We start from the raw sequence: 18,544 nt of genomic DNA on the forward strand, positions 1-18,544 counted from the left end.
AATCAAAGTTTTAGATTTTTTCCTCTAGAGTTGTTTGAGCTCCTTATATATTCTGGTTATTAATCCCTTGTAAGATGAGTAGTTTGCAAATATTTTCTCCCATTCTATGGATTGTCTCTTTACTTTGTTGATTGTTCTTTGCTGGCAGAAGTTTTAAACTTGATGTGATCCCATTTGTTCATTTTTGCTTTGGTTGCCTGTACTTGTCGGGTATTACTCAAGAAATCAGCCCAGACTTATGTCCTGGAGAGTTTTCCTAATATTTTATTGTAGTAGTTTCATAGTTTGAGGTTTTAGATTTACTTCTTCAATCCATGTTAATTTGATTTTTGTATATGGCAAGAGATAGGGGTCTAGTTTTATTTTTCTGCATATGGATATTGTTTTCCCAGCACCATTTATTGAAGAGACTGTCTCTTTCCCCAGTGTATGTTCTTGGCACCCTTATAGAAAATGAGTTCACTGTAGCTGTGTCAATTTATTTCTGGGTTCTCTATTCTGTTCCATTAGTCTATGTGTGTATTTTATGCCATACCATCATTGGTTTGGTTTGTTCTTGCTCTTTTGGTTTTAAAGATGTATTGTTAAGTGGTTTGTTTGAAGTTTTTCTTCTTTTTAATGTAGGCACTTACAGCTATAAAATTCCGTCTTAGTACTGCTTTTGCTATATCATATAGGTTTTAGTATGTTGTGTTTCTATTATCATTTCTTTCAAGAAAATTTTCAATTTCCTTCTTAATTTCTTCATTAAACTACTAGTCATTCAGAAGCATGTTATTTAATTTCCATGTGTTTGTGTAGTTTCCAAATTCCTCTTATTATTGATTTCTACTTTTATTCCATTGCGGTCAGAGAAGATGCTTCATATTATTTCACTTTTTTGAATGTTTTAAGACGTGTTTCGTGACCTAACATATGGTCTATCCTTGAAAATGATGCATGTGCTGAGGAAAAGAATGTGTATTTTGCTGTCATTGGATGAACTGCTCTGTAAATATCTATTAGATCCATTTGGTCTGTAGTGTGGGTTAAGTCTGGTGTTTCTTTGTTGATTTTCTGTTGGAAGATCTGTCCAATGCTGAAAGTAGGGTGTTGAAGTCTCCAGCTATTATCATATTAGAGTCTGTCTCTCTTTAGCTCTAATAATATTTATATATCTAAGGGCTTCAGTGTTGCTACATATATATTTATAATTGTTATATCCTCTTGCTGAATTGACCCCATTATCATTATATAGTGAACTTCTTTATCTCTTCTTACAGTTTTCATCTTGAAATCTATTTTGTCTGATAGAAGTATAGCTACTCCTGTTCTTTTTTAGTTTCCATTGGCATGGACTATCTTTTTCCATTCTTTTATTTTCAGTTTACCTGTGTCTTTATAGGTGAAATATGTTTCTTATAGGCAACAGATCAATGAGTTTTGTTTTTTCTGTGTGTTTTTTACATTTAAAAAAGAAAAAGAGACAAGGTCTTGCTATGTTGCCCAGACTGGTCTCAAACTCTTGGACTCAAGTGGATTTCCCGCCTTGGCCTACTGAAGTGTAAGATTATAGTTGTGAATCACCATGCCCTGTTGGGTCTTATGTTTTTTATCCATTTGGCCACTCTATGTCTTTTGATTGGAGAGTTTAGTCCGTTTATACTCAATGTTATTATTTTTTCCAAATCAACACGTTGTCTATTGCATTATTTAAATATCACAAATAGATGTTAGGAATCATCTAGCATCTTGTTTCTGTAGCTGAACAACTCTTAGATCTTATTTATCAGCCTGCTAAACAGCTTCTTTTGCAGAGACTCTGATAATATCCAAAAATTTTCTGATATCCTTGTTTTTAACTGTTGTGGCTTGCTGAATCAAAGCCACTAAATTTGAAACAAGCTCAATGTCATTTCCTTCAAGGATTAATTCATCTTTTTGTACTTGAAATACTGAACAAGTAACACCTGGCCTCATCCAAATCCATTGGATGTATTTTTCACCCAAGAAATTTTGGATTTCAACAAGAGACCCATTTTCCTGGATAATGTTGTTGATGACAAAGTGGGCATCCACAGACCTCATCTTGTAATGCAAGCTCAGTGTAACACCCTTGATCATGTTCTGTGCATGACTACCAAGGTCATAATAGTAACCAGTTTCTTTCTGTTACCCCACCCTTTGTCAACCTGGAGCCTCTTTTTTTTTATTTCCCTAAGAAGACTGGGTTCTTACAGCAAGGCTATCCAGAATTAAAAAAAAAAAAAAGACTGGGTTCTGCACTGATGTGATTAATTCACATCACAGTGTTCCTTTGAGCCCTTCACAAAAACTGTGCATCCCTTCAGAGTAATGCCAACATTTTCTGGAATGTTGACAGTCTGATTGCTGAGAATGGTCTTCATTCTCTCGGTAGATGCAGCAAAGAAAAAACATCTTCAATGTTATTATGGGGGATAAGAACTTACTCTTGCCATTTTGTTACTTGTTTTCTCCACCCAGTTTTCCTCTCCAATTGTAATCCCCATGTGTTGAGGGAGGAACCTTGTGGGAGGTGGTTGGATTATGGAAGAGGTTTCCCCCATGCTGTTCTTGTGATAGTGAGTGAGTTCTCATGAGATCTGATGGTTTAAATGTGTTTGCAGTCCCCCCAACTCCTGCTGCCATGTAAGACATGCCTTGCTTCCCTTTCACCTTCCACTATAATTTTAAGTTTCCTGAGCCCTCTCTAGCCATGTGGAACTGTGAGTCAATTAAATCTCTTTCTTTTTTTTTTTTAATAAATTACTTAGTCTCAGGTAGTTCTTCATAGCAGTGTGAAAACAAACTATTAATAATACAGAAAATTGGTACCAGGAGTTTGGGGGCACTCCTATAAAGAGACCTGAAAATGTCAAGTGACTTTGGAACTGGGTAATGAGCAGAGGTTAGAACAGTTTGGAGGGCTCTGAAGAAGACAGGAAGATGTGAGAAAGTTTGGAACTCCCTAGAGACTTGTTGGATGGTTGTGACTAAAATGCTGATAGTGGTGTGGACAATGAAGTCCAGGCTGAGGTGGTCTCAGATGGATATGAGGAACTTACTGGGAACTGGATAAAAAGTTACTCTTGCTATGCTTTATCAAAGAGACTGGAAGCATTTTTCCCTTGCCTTAGATATCTGTGGAACTTTGAACTTGAGACAGATGATTTAGGGTATCTGGCAGAAGAAATTTCTAAACAGCAAAGTATTCAAGATGTGATCTGGCTTTTTTTCTTTTTAAATTCTTCAGCTAAGACAGCGGAAGAGGTGATTTATTGTATGGTTGTTACACTCGGCCACAAGTAAACACAGAAATAGTCCAGAATGTCACAGGTCCAGGACAAAAGACCAACATGGGCAGTTTTGGTTATGAGCAAGGTGGGTCTCAGAGGTGATCAGCGATCAGATGGCAATGAAGTTCTAGATCCATTGAGACACGCTCTAGACAGTAGCATGCAGTCCCACAACTTGTACCAGCATCCCCAGCATCTGGCATTCCATGTTTCTACTCCTGTGGCCTCCATGGTGCAACAAGCTAGCGGTTTACTTGGACCCCTGCCTCATCTTTCTTCTTTTGCGCTTCAGCCTGCGCATTCGTTTCTTCCTCCACTTGGCTCTCATGGCGCAGAGGTTTCCAAAAAAAATGGCACTAAGGCCGAGAGCCTGGCTTTTTTTCTTAAAGCAAACAGTCATAGACATTCACAAAGAGATGGTCTGAAACTGGAACTTATATTTAAAAGGGAAACAGAGGATAAAAGTTTGAAAAATTTGCAGCCTGACCACTGCAAATGGGTAGAAAAGAAAAGCCCATTCTCTGGGGAGAAATTCAAACTGGCTGCAGAAATTTGCATAAGTAAAGAGAAGCAAAATGTTAATAGCCAAGACAGTGGGGGAAAATGTCTCCAGGGCATTTCAGACATCCTCACAGCAGTCCCTCCCATCACAGGCCTGGATGCCTAGGAGAGACAAATAGTTTTATGGGCCAGGCTCAGGGCTCTGCTGCTCTATGCAGCCTTGGGACATGGCAGTCTGCATCCCAGCTGCTCCAGCTCCAGCCATGACTAAAAGGGGCCAAGGTACAGCTCAGGCTGTTACTTCAGAGGGTGAAAGCCCCAAGCCTTCATGACTTTCATGTGGCATAAGGCCTGTGGGTGTGTAGAAGATAAGAGTTGAGCTTTAGAAGCCTCCACCTAGATTTCAGAGGATGTATGGAAATGCCTGGTTGTCTAGGCAGAAATCTATTGCAGGGGTGGAGCCCTCATGGAGAACCTTTACTAAGGCAATGCAGAGGGGAAATGTAGGGTTGGAGCCCCCACCCTGAGTCCCTACTGGGGCACTGTCTAGTGAAGTTGTGAGAAGACGGCCACTGCCTTCCAAACCTCTGAATAGTAAATACACCGACAGCTTGTGCTGTGCACCTGGAAAAGCCACGGGCACTCAATGCCAGCCAATGAAAGCAGCTGGAGAGGCTGTACCCTGCAGAGCCACAGAGGCTGAGCTGTCCAAGGCCTTGGGAGCCCATCTCTTGCATCACTGTGTCCTAGATGTGAGATATGGAGTCAAAGGAGATTATTTTGGATCTTTAAGATTTAATGGCTGCCCTGCTGGGTTTCAAACTTGCATGGGGCCTGTGATTCCTTTGTTTTGGCCATTTTTTCCCATTTGGAATGGCAACACTTACACAATGCCTGTACCCTCAGTGTATCTTGGAAGTAACTAACTTGTTTTTGATTTTACAGGCTTATAGGTGGAAGAGACTTGCCTTGTCTCAGATAAGACTTTGGACTTGGACACTTGAGTTAATGCTGGAATGAATTAAGAATTTGGGGGATTGTTGGGAAGGCATGATTGGTTTTGAAACGTGAGAAGGACATAAGATTTGGGAGGGGCCATGGACATAATGATACAGTTTGGCTCTGTGTCCCCACCCAAATCTCATCTTAAATTGTAACCCCCTGTGTCAAGGGAGGTGCCTGGTGGGAGGTGATTGGATCATGAGCTGTGGTTTCCCCCATGGTGTTCTCATAATAGTAAGTTCTCATGAGATCTGATGGTTTAAATGTGTTTATCATTACCCCAGTCCCCACTGCCACGTAAGATGTGTTTTGCTTCTCTTTCACCTTCTGCCATGATTTTAAGTTTCCAGAGGCCTCCCCAGCCATGTGAAACTGTGGATCAGTTAAGCCTCTTTCCTTTATAAATTATCCAGTCTCAGGTAGTTCTTTATTGCAGTGTGAAAATGGACTAATACAGTCACATATCTCTGTTTCTCCAGGATTGATCCTTGGTACATTATTTAGTTCATTTTGTGAGGTCATGTTTTCCTGGATCATCTTGATACTTGCAGATGTTTGTCTAAGTCTGGGCATTGAAGAGTTAGGTATTTGTTGTAGTTGTCACTGTTGGGCCTTGTTTGTGTCCGTCCTTCTTGGGAAGGCTTTTGAGATATTCAAAAGAACTTGGGTGTTGTGATCTAGGTTGTATCTGTTTTAGGGGAGACACCAAGCCCAGTAATACTGTGGTTCTTGCAGACTTGTAGAGGTACTGCTTTGATCATCTTAGACAAGATCCAGAAGAATTCTCTAGATTACTAGGCAGAGCCTCTTGTTGTCCTCCCTTACTTTCTCCCAAACAAACAGAGACTCTCTCTGTTCTGGGCCACTGGGAGCTGGGGGTGGAATGACACAATCACTCCTGTGGCCACCACCACTAGGACTGTGCTGGGTCAGACCTGAAGCCAGCACAGCACTGGGTCTCACCCAAGGCCTGCTATAATCACTCCCTGGCCACTACCTATTTCACTAAAAACCCTGGGGCTCTACAATCCACAGATGGCAAAACCAGCCAGGCCTATGTCTTTCCCTTCAGGACAGCCATTGCCCCTAGCCCCAGGGTGGGTCCAGAGATGATACCGGGAGCCAGTGGCTACAGTAAAAATCTTTAGAAGTCTATCTTGTGTTCTATTGTACTGTGGTTGAATGGGCATTCAAACCACAAGATGCAGTCCTTCTCACTCTTCCCTCTCATTTCCAAAGGCAGAGGAGCCTCACCCTGTGGCCATTCCCACCTCAGGCCCATGGGGAGTAATGCCACACTACTGCCAATATTCCCTTAAAACTTGAAGTATCTTTAGTCAGCTTGTGGCGAATGCTGCCTGGCCTAAGACTCACCTTTCAGGGAAGTGGGCTCCCTTCTGGTCCAGGGAAGGTCCAGAAATGCCATCCAAGAGCCAAGTCCTAGAACTGGGAACCCCAAGAACCAACTTGGTGCTTTACCCGCTGTGGCTGAGTTGGTACTTAAGGTGCAAGACAAAGTCCTTTTTACTTTTCCCTTCACTTTTCTCAAGCAGAAGGAGTTTTACCACATAGCCACCACAGCTGGAATGTGCTGAGTTTCACCTAAAGCTATCAAGTCTCAGTGTCTCATTCAAGGTCCTTGGCATAGTACCTGGGTATTGCTGCTGGTTATTCAGGGCCCAAGGACTCTTCAGTTAGCAGGTGATGAATCCTACCAGTACTGGGCCCTTCCCTTTAAGGTGGTGGATTCTTTTCTGGCCCAGGGTGTATCTAGAAATGTCTGGGATCTAGGGCCTGGAAAGGGGGCCTCACAACTCTTACTGCTGTCCTATCCTGCTGTGTGTGAGCTGGTATCCAAGATGCAAAACAAAGTCCTCCCCATCCTTCCCTCTCCTCTCCTCAAGTGAAAGGAAGAAGTCTCTTTTGGAGCTGCAAGCTATGTAGCCTGGGTTTAGAGGAGGGGCAATGCCAGCATTCCCTTGGCTGCCCTGGCTGGTGTCTCAGTAGGTCACGTGTCCTCCTAGTCCACTGTCTCCAGATCCAGTTCAGCACTAAGATTCCCGTAGGTGTTGCAGTCCTTGGGGCCTAGACTTCCTCTCACATTTATCTGGGATGCCAGAGCGCTTTAGCTGGCAGTCATGAGGCTTTCCAAAACTCAAGCTACAACCACTGGAATCGGTGATTTTGCCCTGGCAGGGGCTGGTTTAAATACTCCCTCTGTGGGAGGGTACCAGCTGAGTGTGGTTTGGTTTGGCTTTCTGCTATAACAAAGGCAGCACTGAGTTCAGTGCCTCACAATTGCTGGCTCTCCCTCTCCCCAGAGCACAGAAGTGCTCTGCACCACACAGTTGCTGCTAGGGGATGTGAGAGGAGTGTCACCAGCTATTCCGGACTGTTTTTCCTACCTCTTCAGTGCCTCTTTCAGTAATGTGAATACCAGGTACTGTGAGTGCTCACCTGATTTCTGGTTCTTATGAAGGTGTTCTTTTTGTGTCATAGTTGTTAAATTGATGTCCCTGCATAGGGTATAATTGGTGGAGACTTCTTTTTTGCCATCTTGCCCCATCCCTCTCCATATGATCTGTTTTCTGTGTATGTGTGAAGAGATACAGCTCTGGTGTGTCTTCCTTTTCTCATAAGGACACCAGCCCTATTGGATTAGGGCTCTACCCCCAGGACCTCATTTAACCTTAATCACCTCCATAAAGGCCCTATCTCCACATACAGTCAGTTACTTTGGGGGTTAGGACTTCAATATATGAAATTAGTCTTTTTTTTTTTTTTTTAGTTTTTGAAATTAGTCTTAAAGTAATAAACACTTATCTTATAGTTTCTGTGGGCTAAGGATTCAGAAGTAGCTTAATGGTGGTTCTGGCCCAAGGCATTTCATGAGGTTGCAGTTAAGATGCTGGTTGTGGCTATAGTCATCTGGAAGCTTAATGGGGGCTGAAAGCTTCCAAGATGGCTCACTCACATGCCTGGCAAGATGGTGTTGGCTGTTGGCAAGAAGCCCTAGTTCTTTCCAGGTGGGATGTACCCAGACTGAGCAAGGAGTCAGCAGGGTGGAAATTGCTGTTGGTTTTATGGCCTAGCCTTGGAAGTCATGCATTGCCATTTCTCCAAGACTGTATTCTACTGGTTACCCAGGCTGTTCAATGTGGGCATTCCACAAGGGCATGAATACCAGTGGTGAGCATCATTCGAGGCCATATTGGAGGCTGGCCACCACAGGGTACCAGAGTTTATCCTGGATCCCATGGACAGGAGGTGCATCTGGTTTCATAAGAAGTCCTAGAACCTGAAAGTGAGGAGGACAAATGGCTTGGCTTTCTTTGTGCCTTTTTTTCCCCTCTCTGTCTCCTTCTCTCTCTTTGTCTTTCTCTCTTCCTTTGATTTTTTGGTACCTTGTTTATGCTTCCTTCCACTTTGCTCTGTGAACTCTGTATCTGTGAACATGTGTCTGTGAACTACCTTTTGCTGCCTCAGCAAACATGGCTGCTGCCCAATGACTGCCACACTTCCTGGGTTTTCACATCTATTGAAGTGAAGAGCATAGAATGACTAGAATCAGTGAGTCCCAATTCTAGATTCTCGAGAGATAGAGTCTGTTGTCTATCCTGGTTTGATTAATTGAGGAAAGGGGGGTCAAGAGGCATATAGTAAAAACATGACCAGAGCAGCCCAGAGAATGGGGAATGGACTGTGAACTGGAAAACATCTTTAAGTGTCTGTTATTTTGATGACAAACCACAATGACATCTTCTCAAGAGCATAAAGCTGAATTGCATCAAAAAATTATTTAAAGATTCAGCTCTGAGAAGGGTTAATTTACATGCATTCTCTTATACATCTTTCAGATAACATTTTCTTTTTTCTTTTTTACTTCTCTTTCTTTTCTTTTCTTTTTTGTGTGGAGGTGCTGGGGATAAAACCTGGGGCCTCATACATCCACACAAGCATTTTAAAACTTCACAAAAACATTTTTGTTTTTTCTCATGTTTTACATACATTTTATTCTTCAAACCAAGTTGTATAAAATTTGTTTCAAATTTATCTCTAAAGTTTCACAAGATATTAGTCATAGAGTTCATGCTTTCAGAATATTCTGAAAGAACTGACCTTTGAAACTTCAATCCAGCCAGCTAGAAGTGATTTTAGAGAAAGAGAGATAACTGTTAAGTCATCTCCTGGGAATTTCTCTTATTAGGATGCTTGCCTACAGTGGTTTGGGGGCACTTATCCTTGTTATAATACTGCAAGTAATTTGTAAGCAGTTTTAAATATTGTAGTTAATGGATGAATAGGTGGAAACATAGAAAATGGTCTCATCACAAAATGCAAGTGAAATAGATTGCTTCCACTTCAGTGAAGTCCATTTTCCTTTGACAGTATGTTCTGCTGATGGATATTCTGAAATGGACATGAAACTTGAGAAGGATTTCTTCTGCATGGTATAAAATGTTCAGCACATTTAGAGCAGAATAAAATGATGATTAGGCCTTTGGCAAGTCACTTTTAATCCTCAGTTTCTTTATTTGCAAAATGGGGTGTTATTGTTATAGTTGTTGTGCAGCAAATCACCATAAACTTACTGGCAAATCACCATTTCACCTTGCTGAAAAAGGTTGGGGACTGCTGACTTAGGGTATTTGGTGGGAGAAATGTCTAAACAGAAAAACCTTCAAGAGGTGGCCTGCTTCTAACAACCTGTGATCACACACAGGAGCAAAGAAATGACTTAAAGTTGGAACTTACATTTAGAAGGGAAGCAGAGCCTAAAAATTTGGAAAATGTGCAGCCTATCCCTGTGGTAGAAAAAGCAGGCTGTCGCGCAACAACTTGCTAGAAAGACTAGTGTGACTGAAAGGGAGCCAAGTGCTAATATCCTACACAATGGGGAAAGGGCCTTGAAGGCATTTCAGAGAACTTGGAGACAGTTCCTTCCATCATAGGCCCAGAAGCCTAGGAATAAAGAATAGTTTCAGGGGCTAGGCCCAGGGCTTTATTGCCCTGCTCAGTTTTGGGACACTAACCCCTACATCCCAGCTGTTCCAGCTACAGCTGTGGCTCAAAGGGCCCCAAGTACAGCCTGAGCCACCACTCTGGAGGGCATAAGCTGTAAGCTTTGGAAGCTTCCGCCTGCTGCTAAGTCTGCAGGCACACAGAATGCAAGAGTGAAGGAGGCTTGGCAGCTTCCCTCCTAGATTCCAGAGGATGTATCAGGAAGCTTGGATGCCCAGGCAGAAAGCCTGTCACAGGGCCACAACCCTGACAGAGAGACTCTACAAGGGCAGTGCCAAGGGGAAATGTGAAGTTGCAGCACCCCCACCCCACCATAGTTCCCACAGGGACACTGCCTAGTGGAGCTATGGGAAGGAGGCCACTGTCTTCCAGACTCCAGAATGATAGAGCCCCCAGAAGCTTGAACTCTCAGCCTAGAAAAGCTGCAGGCAACAGACTTCAACTTGTGAGCAGCCACAGGGGCTGAACCCTGCAAAGCCACAGCAGTGAAGCTTTGCTCAAGTCCTTGGAAGCCCACTGCTTGCACCAGTGTGCACTGAATGCAGGACATGGAGTCAAAAAAGATTATTTTGGAGAGTTAAGGTTTACTTATTGCACTCCTGGGTTTCAGACTTTTATAGGGGCCTGTAGCACCTTTCTTTTGTCCAGTTTCTCCCTTTTAGAATGGTAATGTTTTCTTAATGCCTGTATCATGATTGTATCTTGGAAGTAAATAACTTGTTTTTAATTCTAGAGGCACATTAATGGAAGGTGGACTGCTTTGAGTCTCAAATGAGATTTTGGACTTTTGACTGAGTTGACTCTAGAAGGAGTTAAGACTTTGCAGGACTGTTGGGAAGGGATGATTATGTTTTGCAATGTGAGAAGAACATGAGATTTTTTTTTTCCTCTTCACAGGAATGAGTGAGTTCTCACTCTGAGTTAATGTAAGATATGGTTGTTTAAAAGAGTGTGATACCTCCTCCCTCTTTCTCTTTTGCTCCCATTCTCATGGGACATGTGTTGTGCTGGCTCCCCATCACCTTCCACCCTAACTGTAAGCTCCTTGAGGCCTCACTAGAAGCAGATGCCAGCACTGTGCTTCTTGTACAGTCTGCAAAACTGTGAGCCAATCAAACTCTTTTCTTTATAAGTTAGCCAGCCTCAGGTTTTCTTTATAGCAATTTAAGAACAGACTCACACAAGCATAAAACATGGGTCAGGACTTCAGAAAGGACTTAGCTGGGAAATTCTTGGAACTTGCCCGTGCAGTTGCATTCAGATATCGACTGGGATGCAGGCATCTGAAGGCTTGACTGGCCTGGGAATCCAAGACGGATTCCTATAAAGAAAAGAGGTTTGAGGGCCAGGCGCGGTGGCTCATGCCTGTAATCCCAGCACTTTGGGAGGCCGAGGCGGGTGGATCACGAGGTCAAGAGATCAAGACCATCCTGGTCAACATAGTGAATCCCTGTCTCTACTAAAAATACAAAAAATTAGCTGGGCACAGTGGCGCTTCCCTGTAATCCCAGCTACTCAGGAGGCCGAGGCAGGAGAATTGCCTGAACCCAGGAGGTGGAGGTTGCGGTGATCCAAGATCGTGCCATTGCGCTCCAGCCTGGGCAACAAGAGCGAAACTCCGTCTCAAAAAAAAAAAAAGAAAGAAAAAAGAAAAGAGGTTTGAGATTTGGATTCTTATAAAGAAAAGAGAGTTCAGTGGCATGATCATAGTTCACTGCAGCCTTGAACTCCTGGCCTCAAGCGAGCCTCCTGCCGTGGCTTCCCAAAGTGCTGGGATTATAGGTGTGAGCCACCACATCCTGGTAGTAGAGCCTCTTAAGTGGTGTCTGGTTTCTCCCGGAACAAACATTACAAGAGTGCCTGATAAAAGTTGCATGGCCTTTTCTGACTAGCCTTGAAAGTTAATGACCTCATTCTGCTATACTCAAGTGATTAAAGCCTACGGGGATTCAAAAGGCGGAGACCAAGGGCCCAACTTGATGGGAGGAGTGGCAAGATCACATTGTATTTGGGAAAGTATTTGGGATGAGAGATACTGTTGTGGCCATATTTAGAAAATACAATCATCCACATATAGATAATTTTATTATTTCATAAGGTTTTGTGAGTACCTGTGAAAAGTATGTGTGAAGTACTTAATATAGTGTCTGGCACATTGGAAAGTTCAATAAATGTTACCATTCTTCTTATTTCAACACTTCCCTTTGCAGAATTTTTCAGTTTGGAGTAAACACTATTTTGAGTTTCTAAATTGCTTTTAGTTCTCAGAAGTATCTGATTATGTTTAGACAGGTCAAGGCCAAAAAATATAAGTGAAATTGGATGGAAATGTATTGTGGTTACCTGTAAAGTGTCTTTTTGAATTCTGAAATACACAGCAGACTTTTGTGAGAAGGCAAAATGTTCTAAATGAGAGGAAAATTCTCTGTGGCTCTCTTGCTTGCTTTGAGATAATGAACATGCTTTGGATTGGAACTTCCACCAGAGGATTAGCAGCTTCGTTTGTCTTTGTTTTCTCACCTTTAAATCTGTTGTAATGATGAAGCCGATGCAAACTTTCTTATCAAGGATTGCAGGACTGTTCTTTATGGTCGTAAAAGTCACAGATTTTCAGATGTTACAAAATTTAGCAGCAGAAACTTTGCCTTCCCAGGGGGATTTAAAATGAGCATCCAGACAATGAAAACGCTTCTGACAAACTCAGCTTGTGCTTTGTTGTCAGGCTGTGATGGTTTAGATCCTCCTCTCCTTGACTTCAGAAATCGACGTCACTGCTGCCTTAGGTAGCTGGCAAGTGATATTCTCTTTATCTGCCTTTTGCTGTGAAATCGTGTTCTTATCACTGTGCTTTGTACCTGACCACTTTGATTTGAGGGTGATTTCAAACAGCTTTTCACCCAAATAAATATTCAGTTGTGACAAGAATGACAAATAGAATCTTTGTGGCCTTGTTTCAATTGGGAGGAATGAGGAATGAATTAGTAAGGAAAAATATTAAAATAACTTTTTAAAATTTTTGATGCAAAATAATCTATATTCTTCACAGAAAATTTTAGAATGTCTAGACAAGCAAAAAAAAAAAAAAAAAAAAAAAAATGCTGGGCATGGTGGCTTATTCCTGTGATCCCAGCACTTTGGGAGGCCAAGGTGGGATGATTTCTTCAGATCAGAAGTTCGAGACCAGACTGAGTAACACAGCAAGACACTGTCTTTACAAAAAAAGAAAAGGAAAAGAAAAAATGCAACACTTAGCCAGGCATTGTGGTGGTGAGTGCCAGTAGTTTTAGCTACTCGGGAGGCTGAGGTGGGAGGCACTGGAGCCCAGGAGTTTAAGGTAACACTGAAGTATGATCACGCCATTGCACTCCAGCCTGAGGACAAAATGAGACCCTGTCTCAAAAAAAAAAACAGAAAGGAAAAAAATCACCCACATGCTTATCACCTGGATATGATAATTAACATCTTAGAATATGTATTTTGGGCAAATAAACATACATACACAACACAGATTTTAAAAAATGGATCACGCCAAATGCAGTGGCTCATGCCTATAATCCCAGCATTTTGGGAGGCTGAGGCAAGAGGACTGCTTGAGTCTAGGAGTTCAAGACCAGCCTGGGCAAAAAAGTGAAACCCTGTCTCTACAAAAAAAATTTTTAAATTAGCTAGAAGCGGTGGAGGGTACCTGTGATCCCAGCTACATGGGAGGCTGAGGTAGGAAGACTGCTTGAACTCAGAAGGACGAGGCTGCAGTGAGCCATGTTCATGCCACTGTGCTCCAGCCTGGGCAACAGAACAAGACCCTATCTCAGGCTGGGCACTATGGCTCATTTCTGTAATCCCAGCAGTTTGGGAGGCCAAGGCAGGTGGATCACCTGAGGTGAGGAGTTCAAGACCAGCCTGGCCAACATGGTGAAACCCTGTCTCTACTGAAAACACAAAAATTAGCTGGGCATGAAGATGCATGCCTATAATCCTAGCTACTCGGGAGGCTGAGGCAGGAGAATCACTTGAATTTGGGAGGCAGAGTTTGCAGTGAGCTGAGATGGTGCCACTGCACTCTAGCCCATAGCTGGGATTACAGGCACACGCCATCACACCCAGCTAATTTTTGTATTTTTAGTAGAGATGGAGTTTTACCATATTGTCCAGGTTGGTCTCAAACTCCTGACCTCAGATAATTCACCTGCCTCAGCCTCCCAAAGTGCCGGGATTACAGGCATGAGCCACCCCGTCTGGCAAGACTGGGTAATTTATAAATAAGAGAGGTTTAGTTAGGGGTTCTGCAGGCTGTATAGGAAGCATGGCAGCTTCTGCTTCTGGGGAGGTCTCAGGAAGCTTCCAGTCATGGCTGAAAGTGAAGGGGCAGTAAGGGGGTCTCACATGGTGGGAGCAGGAACAAGAGAGAGAGGGGAAGGTGCTGCACATGTTTAAACAACCAGATCTCGCAAGAACTCACTCACTATAAGGACAACAGCACCAAGGAGATGAATGTCGTTCCATTATCTTTGAGCATTGAATGTTATTGATGAGCAGGTTGGTATCATTTCTTAACCTTGTTTCTTTTGGTAACCCCTGTTTTCCTACTCCCTCTGGAAGCTCTCAGGATTTTCTCTCTACTCTTAGAGTTCTGAAATTTTATTGGATTGGATCTAGGAGTGTATCTTTTACAAATTAATTTTGTAGGCCAGGCGTGGTGGTTCACGCTTGTAATCCCAGCACTTTGGGAGGCTGAGGTGGGCGGGTCACCTGAGGTCAGGAGTTCAAGACCAGCCTGGCCAACATGGTGAAACTCCATCTCTACTAAAAGAACAAATATTAGCCGGGCATGGTGGCGGGCGCCTGTAATCCCAGCTACTCAGGAGGCTGAGGTAGGAATGTCCTTCTGTAGGAGACCATGCAGCTTCTTGTCCTTGATTGTACTTAAGAGCTCCATAGGTGCTCTCTGTCTAGGATGGTAGTGGCCCCCTATGGAAGGTGGCTATTCTTTTAATTGGAGAGAGGAGGCAACAGAATGGTTCCTCGGATAGATCCAGGGTAGCTGCAACTCACCAGACCCTATAGAATTAGCTGGAGGCAGGGCACGGTGGCTCATGCCTGTAATCCCAGCACTTTGGTAGGCCGAGGCGGGTGGATCATGAGGTCTGGAGTTTAAGACCAGACTGGCTAACATGGTGAAACCCCGTCTCTACTAAAAATACAAAAATTAGCGAGGGGTGGTGGCAAGTGCCTGCAGTCCCAGCTACTAAGGAGGCTGAGGTTGCAGTGAGCCAAGATCGGGCCACTGCACTCCAGCTTGGGTGAGAGAGTGAGACATCGTCTAAAATAACAAAAACAAAAACAAACAGACAAAAATTAGCTGGAGAGTGTCCAGCTGTCCTGAAAACGGTAGACGGTGCCCAGTGGGGATGTAGATTAAGTTCTGTTTGCAGTGGACCTGTTGGCCTCCACAGGCTCCCTCCATGGATTAGCCTTTGCCTTGCCTCTCACCCAGAGCCATTCCATCAGGACTCTGAGCACAAGGCTCACAAGGCAGGGAGGGACCCTGGAGTTTACAGAGCTCAGCTCTTTATTCTTCTAGGAATGAAGAGTTCATACCAATCTGGCACTTATAAAAGCCTGGGCTTTTCCAAGAGAAGCAGTCTTCAAGACATTGGGCAGGCACATTTCTATGACACTGAAAAATAACTCTTGCAAAAGATTAGTTGGTGCTGACTATATCCAGGATATTTAGGCAATGGGATAGTTTCCAGAGTGCCACACGCACAGCACCTATGGATGCCAACTCTGGATTCTGGCCTTAATTTAAATCCTGACTCTCCCATTAATTAGTTGTATAAGTTTGGAAGCAAGTACCTTAATGTCTCTGTGCCCCAGCTTCCTTCTTGGTGGACCGGGTGTTATAATAGCACCACCTAGTTCATAGAGTTTGCTTGGAGGTTGAAATAACATATGTAAAATGCTTAAAATGGTACATAGTAAGTGTTCAGTAAATGTTGACTATTATTATTTTCTTTTTGGTTTTTATTTTGATTTTTAGAGATAGAGTCTCCCCATGTTGCCCAGGCTGGTCTCAAACTCCTGGGCTCAGGTGACCCACCTGTCTCAGCCTCCCAAGTAGCTGGGATTACAGGTGTGAGCCACCATGCCAGGGTATTATTATTTATTGGCATGATTATATTGTATCCTGTTTGATATGCCCTATGCTCCTTATTTTCCAACAGCTCAACTACCTTAAACAGATCCCAACTTGCGTTGGGGCTGAGAAGCAGTTATTTACTCTTGGATTTTCCTGGTCACCCAGCTGGAGCGGGTTTCCAGGCTCCCAGGAGCTTCCTGCTTCTCTAGCCCCACCAAATTATTAAATTCTTAGATGAGAGGACACTGACCCTTGCTTTTGGGTTGTGTTGGTGAGGTAGCAGCTAGTGAATCATCCCACGGACGTGACCTTGGAGTCTCTCTTCCCCGTCCTTTCCTCTTGAGCTAAAGGTGTAACTGTGAGTAATGAGATTCACTCAGCCCAGCCACAGGCAGTCCCAGGAGTCCTTCTGGATTATTAGAGCAACATCCCCAACAAAGCCTCAGTATAAGCCATTCTGGGGAGACTTTGTGACTCTATGTGCATCTACTGTAGGCCTGGTTTATTTGGATTGCTTCCCAGTTTCTACGGAATTTTGAAAATTGGAGTCCCAAGTATGGATCTGCTGAGGGAAACTTCCCCTCTCTGGAGTGAAGTTGTGGGGTTTCTCTTGAGACTCATTACAACCTTAAGATAACAAGTCCCCAGCCACTTCCAAATCCCTTGGCTGTTGATTGCTCTAACTTTAGAACTGAAATTTGCCCTTTTCCCCCAGCTGCAGAGCACAGTAACTTAGGATAAAGTTTAATGAGTCTCATTGAGGGCCTGAGGAGAAAATGGCAGGCCAGAGCTGGGGCCAGTGGGGTAATGGCCATGGGCAGGAGCCATGTGGACTGTGTGGCCATGCTGGGCCAGGAGCTGCAGGGTAATTCTTCCTCTGCCCCTCCACCTCTTCATCTCCAATGCTCATTGAGCCTGCTCCAGCCGTAGAGGCCTTCTTGTTCTTCAAGCACATCCACTAGTGCCCATCTCAGAGCCTGGGACCCCACCCCTGTGGCCTCTGCTTAGTGTCACCTCTGTAGATGAACTTCTCCTGTCTTCTGTAAAAAAGACCCCCCTCCTTGTTATTCTCTGTCCCCTTACATTGCTCTACTTTTATTCATAGCACTATCTGATGTTGTACTTACATATTGATATTTGTCTTCCCTGCCAGAAAGAAAACTCCATGAGGGCAGAGACTTTGACCTATTCATTGCTGTGCCCTTGTGCCTAGAACAGTGCTTGGCATAAAGTAGGTAGTGAATGAGTATTTAAAAAAAAAATTTTTTTATTGCATTTTAGGTTTTGGGGTACATGTGAAGAACATGCAAGATTGTTGCATAGGTACACACATGGCAGTGTGATTTGCTGCCTTCCTCCCCATCACCTGTATCTGGCATTTCTCCCCATGCTATATCTCTCCCCAACTCCCCACCCCCCGCTGAAGAATGAGTATTTTTTGATCAACGTGAGAAGACATGCCTCTTGCCCAGTGGAGTCTTTGTCACAGATTGAGTAGCCTGTGGGGTAGGGCTGATGGAGAGACATGGGCACTTTTTGCCTTCTGAGAAGGGAGCATGAGAAAGCCAAGGGTGAATTCTAGGTCAATTCCTGTCGTTTTGGAATGACTGGACTCTCTGAGAGCTAGCACTGGCTAACTTAAGATGTCGTTAACAACTTCCATTGTTCCATGAAAACCAGCTTAATATATTTCCATCCCTGAGCCTCAAGAATGGGCTGTAAATGCCCAGTGCAGTGGCTCACGCCTATAATCCCAGCACTTTGGGAGGCCAAGGAGGGTGGATCACCTGAGGTCAGGAGTTTGAGACCAGCTTGGCAAACATGGCCAACTGGTCTGTACTAAAAAATACAAAAATTAGCTGGGCACGGTGGCGGGTGCCTATAATCCCTGCTACTCGGGAGACTGAGGCAGGAGAATCACTTGAACCTGGGAGGCAGAGATTGCAGTGAGCCAAGATCATGCGACTGCACTCCAGCCTTAGCGACAAGAGAGAGACTCTGTCTCAAAAAAAAAAAAAAAAAAAAAAAAGAATGGGCCTGGTGTGATGGCTTACGTCTGTAATCCCAGCACTTTGGGAGGCCAAGGCAGGCAGATCACCTGAGGTCAGGAGCTCAAGACCAGCCTGGCCAACATGGTGAAACCCTGTCTCTACTAAAATACAAAAATTAGCCTGGCATGATGGTAGGTGCCTGTAATCCCAGCTACTCAGGAGGCTGAGATTGAAGAATCACTTGAACCAGGAAATGGTGGGTGCAGTGAGCCTAGATCATGCCACTGCACTCCAGCCTGGGAGGCTGAGTGCGACTTTGTCTCAAAAAAAAAGAATGAGTCCTAAAGTGAGCTTGTTCCTGGAAAGGGGTCATAATCCAGACCCCAAGAGTGGGTTTTTGGATCTCACACAAGAAAAAATTCAGGGCGAATTCACAGAGTAAAGTGAAAGCAAGTTTATTAGGAAAGTAAAGGAATAAAAGAATGGCTACTCCATAGACAGATCAGCCCCAAGGGGTGGTTGCCCATTTTTATGGTTATTTCTTGATTATATGCTAAACCAGGAGAGACTCATTCATGCCTTCCCTTTTTAGA

General features: G+C 43.7%; 1 long non-coding RNA gene and 1 pseudogene across 1 annotated transcript in view; one reads left to right on the plus strand and one right to left on the minus strand.

Annotated features, from left to right (window-relative positions):
• LOC135274231 (uncharacterized) overlaps positions 1 to 18,544 on the plus strand; it is a 115,341-nt gene that overhangs the window by 68,873 nt on the left and 27,924 nt on the right. The window lies entirely within an intron of this gene.
• LOC105726926 (large ribosomal subunit protein uL6-like) lies at positions 1,762 to 2,387 on the minus strand (annotated as a pseudogene).

The sequence above is a fragment of the Aotus nancymaae genome, unplaced genomic scaffold, assembly GCF_030222135.1.
Source record: "Aotus nancymaae isolate 86718 unplaced genomic scaffold, 86718_ANA_hifiasm-v0.15.2.pri h1tg000011l, whole genome shotgun sequence".
Taxonomy (NCBI): domain Eukaryota; kingdom Metazoa; phylum Chordata; class Mammalia; order Primates; family Aotidae; genus Aotus; species Aotus nancymaae.